This window comes from Aplysia californica, unplaced genomic scaffold, assembly GCF_000002075.1.
Source record: "Aplysia californica isolate F4 #8 unplaced genomic scaffold, AplCal3.0 scaffold00504, whole genome shotgun sequence".
Taxonomy (NCBI): Eukaryota; Metazoa; Mollusca; class Gastropoda; order Aplysiida; family Aplysiidae; genus Aplysia; species Aplysia californica.
In genome coordinates, this window is record NW_004797774.1 from 292536 (window position 1) to 297991 (window position 5456).

A 5456-nucleotide genomic window follows, 5' to 3' on the forward strand; every position below is an offset into this window, starting at 1 on the left:
GAAACTCGAGTTCGCCGCTATACGGAGGAGGGCGAAGAAGACATGAATATGATTTATACGAATGTTACAGCCCCCCCAACACCCCCTCCCGAAAAAATACCAAACAAAAAGCAACAACAAAAAAACCTGGTAACAAAACATAAAAACCAACAATAACAACAACAACAACAACAAAACGACAATCCCCCCCACCCCAGAAAATACAAGCCAACAAGCCACACGAACAAACGAGTCTACCTGAGCCCACTCCTGCTAGATGGACGAGATTGTTTGTCAAAGTGCTTTCGAACCGGGTTCAAATCCCAGTTTGGGAGTTTCGATATCAAGGTTTCTTTCATACGTAGAATTGTAGCCTCTCATAAGCTTTCTGTTTTGACCTTTCGGGGGTGAACTGGCGAGGAATTTGAACCCTTCGAACATAAAACAGGAGAATTCGGAACAGAATGACGTTTTCTGCTTCGTCCTTTCAGGAGTAAACAGGAATTTGAACGCTCTAACAAAATATCGAACGTTAAACTGGAAAATTCGGAACAGAAAGAGGATTTCTTCATTTCAGGCCGACCGATCCGGCGAGGTCAAGGACTCCAATAGACTGACCATTCTGCGTTGACAATAATATCGCTTCAGTGACCTCGATAGGGGGTCATTCCAGGAGGCCATTCATTACCACCTTGTCAGTGCGTGGATTAATAATGCAGGCTAGTTGTCATGTTTTAGTTCAAACTTGACCTCCTCCCACTCTTCAGCCCCCCCCCCCCCTTTCCAATTCCCTTCTCCGCCTCCGTTTCCATCTCCAATACTGCACCCCCCCCCCAACTCTTTTTTAGACACATTGATTCTATTTACAGTGGGACAGTTTCTATTTCTTTTTGTTAACATGAAGCAATGTTTTAAAATTAAACTGCAATACTTACAGTACCTTATGGCGTTTTGGATGTCTAAATAATTGATAAAGGCTGTACTTGAATATATGTATGTAATATTATAATATATATATATATATATATATATATATATATATATAAATAAATATATATATACACACATTATATACGATGTGTGTATGTGTGTTGCTGTGTGTATGTGCGTGTGTCATGTGTATGTGTGTATATGTGAGTGTGTGTGTGTGTGTGTGTGTGTGTGTGTGTCTGTCTGTCTGTCTGTGTGTGTGCCTGTGAGTGCGTATGTGTGTGCGTTAGCGTGAGAGACATACAGACAACGAGAAAGAGTGAGATAGATAGACAGATAGATAGATAGATAGATAGATAGATAGATAGATAGATAGATAGATTGATAGATAGATAGATAGATGCATACATAGATAGATGGACATGGAGAGAGAGAGTGAGAGAGAGAGAGAAAAAGAGAGATAGACAGAGAGAGAGAGAGAGAGAGAGAGAGAGAGAGAGAGAGAGAGAGATAGGGAGGAGAGAGAGAAACATGAGAGTGCGAGAAGTCTAACTAAGATTGACCAACCCAAAATTAAAGAATGGCAGCATTGTCGAAGCGGGGTATATACCATTTACAGTTGCAATAATTTTATTATATAATTACATACAACATGCTTTGCATTTTCACGACAGATGTTTTGAGCGTTAGGGCTCGATAGACTGAGAATTTGGAAAAAAAACCCAGTACATCACCCACGTAGAAAATACATTGGAGGTGTTGATGGTGGTGATATCGTAGTGATAAGGAGGGTGGCGGGGTGGATGAGAGGTGGGTGGTAGGAGTAGAATGAGGAGGAGGATTTTTGGAGGAAAATGAACGGAAGAAGAAGTTCTAAAAACGAGAAAGAAGTGCAGGAAGGACATGGATCGTAGGAGGTGGAGTAGGAGGGGAATCAAACTGAAGGAGGTGGTAAAGGAAGTCACTAAGTGAAAGGAAAAGGAGGAGGAGAAATGGATAACACGTGATTGATTGACGAATGCGTGGCTGATAAACACATTGAACTGCCTCTCTGTGACTGTCTGTTTGCCTTTTATCGGTTGTCTTGTGGTTTTCCTTCTCCCCACCCCTCTCTCTCTCTCTCTCTCACGTTCTCTCTCTCTCACTTTCTCTCTCTCTTTCTATCCCTTTTCTCTCTCTCACTTTCTCTCTCTCTTTCTATCCCTTTTCTCTCTCTCTCTTTCTCCCCCCCTCTCTCTCTCTCACGTTCTCTCTCTCTCACTTTCTCTCTCTTTCTATCCCTTTTCTCTCTCTCTCTTTCTCTCACCCTCTCTCACTCTCTCTCCCTTCTTCCATATACATGATATACATACACATTTACATAGTACACGTACAGACAGACAAACACACAGATAAATAGATATACAGATAGACAGATAAATAGATATATAGATAGATAGATGGATAGATAGATAGATGATTTTTCTCTCTTTGTCTCTGCATCTCTGTCTCTCACCCTGTCTGTCTATCTGTTTGTCCGTATATCTGTGACTCTGTCTCTGCTTGTCAGTCAGTCTGTCTGCCTGTCTGTCTGTCAGTCTCTCTTTCTGTCAGTCTGTCTATCTGTCTGTCTGTCTGTCTGTTCGTCTGTCTGTCTGTCTGTCTATCTGTCTGTCTGTCTGTCTATTTGTCTGTCTGTCTGTCTGTCTCTCCCTTCCCTGTCTCCCTCTCTCCCTCTCTCTCTTTCTATCTCTTTCTATCTCTTTGTCTCTCTGTCTCTGTTTCTCTGTCTCTCTGTCTCTCTCTCTGTCTGTCTGTCTGTCTGTCTGTCTGTCTGTCTGTCTGTCTGTCTCTCTCTCTCTCTCTCTCTCTCTCTCTCTCTCTCTCTCTCTCTGTTTCTCTCATACCACTTTATCCTCAATTTTCGTCTGCCTCCAACATAACTTTCCACCTCGAGTTGACCGCGGACGCGGAGGTGCAAACGTGTCCCCTCTCAAGGGCCCTCCTATCAGAGACACACATCAAGCGAAAAAGTCGAGTCTGAATAACTTTATTGTGTCGAAACAGATGTAAAAGACAGGCAGTTAAATTTTGGTTGACAACAAAGCAGAGCTAAAAGACTAGTTTTCGACCTCACAAGCTCTTGAGTTGTGTTGTAGCTACGTTTGTATTTCAGCAGCAGTTTTCCGCCAGAAAAATGATTAGTTTTGCTGTATTTAATGCCATTGGAAACACTGTGAGTTTATTCACGAGACGAGGGCTTCTGAATTTAAAAAGCCAATTTCCAGTATGACTCAAACAAGCGAATAATGATGATGATGATGATGATGATGATGATGATGATGATGATGATGATGATGATGATGATGATGATGATGATGATGATGATGATGATGATGATGACAGCAATAATAACAATAATAATAATAATAGATATCATAATATACTAACAGCAATACTACCAAAAATAATAATAAAAAACAGTAATGATAGTAGTAATAATAATAATAATAATTATAATAATAATAAAATATATGTAATAATAATCAAAAAAAATAAAAAAATAATAATAATAATGATAATAATAATAATACTGATAATAATAATAATAATAATAATAATAATAATAATAATAATAATAATAATAATAATAATAATAATAATAATAATAACAACAATAATCGTGATTATTATTATCAATTTTTGTAGCTGTACAATTAGGTTCTGAGCCATTCACAAAACCTTCATCTTAACATAAATACACGTTCTTGAGCTCTTTAGATTATTGCCAATGCGTGTTATATTATGCAGACATTGATAATAAAATCCCAGTTTACTGCTTACTGATCCCATAATCCACAGGGATCGTAGGGGCGCTGTATGATATTGAGCCTCGTCAAGTGCCTCCACTTTTCGGGGATTTTTTTGGTGCAAGGGCCTTGTTTGTTTGTTTGTTTAGTATAGGGTTTTACGGCGCTTGCAACTGCATAAGGTCATATGAGCGCGCCGGACACACGTAATACTTTTTCGTTGGTAGGAAATTTTGAATTTTGCCCGGGTGGCGGCCGAAGCCTACTCTTATCGATTTTAGACCACCAAGGGATCTTTAACGTGCGCAACTTGCACACGGGCCCTCCGAGATTTTTCGCCCTTGTCCGAGAAGGCTAGGTGTAGATCTTTCCTACCAGAAGATCAGGGGTGTGGCAGAAAGACAGCAGTTAGGAGGAGCCAGGGAGTATCAGTAGAAAGGCTGCAGAAAGAGTCAGGAGCCCAGAGGAGGGGGCATAGGGGGTGAGGGGGTGGGGGCAGAAAGTGGAAATGAAAGCAGACAACAGAACATTGTTAGAAATCAGGAAAGGATGTGAAAGGAGACAATTTTAGAGAAGAAAATTTTTTGGTCGCTACCCGGAATCGAACCCGGGACCTTTAAATGAGAGGCCAACACCTTAACCTCTAGGCCACGAGAGCCCCCTTGCAAGGGCCTGAATTTCGGAGAAGGATTTTTCTGTCCACTCCGCAATGTTGTCGGTCCACCTCTTTCTTTGCTGTCCTCTCTTTCTCTTCTCCTGCACAGTTCCCTGAAGAATGGTCCTGGATAGACCAGACGATCTTGTTACATGACCATGCCAATTCATTTAACAATCATATTATCACAGCACTCTCGATGACAAATAACTATCAAGAAAAAATAAGATAACCCAAGGGCAAGAACAATTTTTTCATGATAATAATATGAGACTAAACAAGAAGTCAATGTACAAAGTCCAGTATAATACAAGACAAGGTGTCAAAATACCGAGTCCAATAATATTATGATGATACCCGACAAGACATCAAAATACCAATTCCAACATCTAGACAAGATGTCAGAGTATGAAGTCTAACACGATACTAGACAAGACAGATATCAGAGTATTGCATCCAGAGGTTCGCAGGAAAATTTTCGGGAATGAAGTGGTCAGAGAAAGACATAACACGAACTTAGTGCCATGCTATCCTGTTTTTACTAAAGATTCAGAATTTGGTAGCAACAAGACAAGACAAGACAACGATAAACAAAGCAAGACACAGAGGAAATAAATAACAACCCCCAAAACGAACAATTGCCAGCCTCCACCCACAATCCCAATGCATCCCACTCCCCTTTTCACAAGCGATATGGATTATTCTTTTTGAGTTTTTTTAAACACTCACTTCTTCTCTTTCTCTTTTGTTAACAGAACCCTCCCACCTTCTCTCTCTCTCTCTCTCTCTCTCTCTCTCTCTCTCTCTCTCTCTCTCTCTCTCTCTCTCTGTCTCTGTCTCTCTGTCTGTCTGTCTGTCTGTCTCTCTCTCTCTCTCTCTCTCTCTCTCTCTCTCTCTCTCTCTCTCTGTGTGTGCCCCCCTCTCTCTCTCTCTCTTCCCTTACCTCTCTTTTTATGTCACATTCTTTCTCTTTCCCCCTTTTCCCGTTCGTCATCTTCTGTTTCCCGTTAGGCAATTACAAACAATCGCACCCCCGCAAAGTACCACCCTGTCTCCCCCACAAAATAAAAAAGATAACACCAAGCACGAGGAGGTGTCTGATT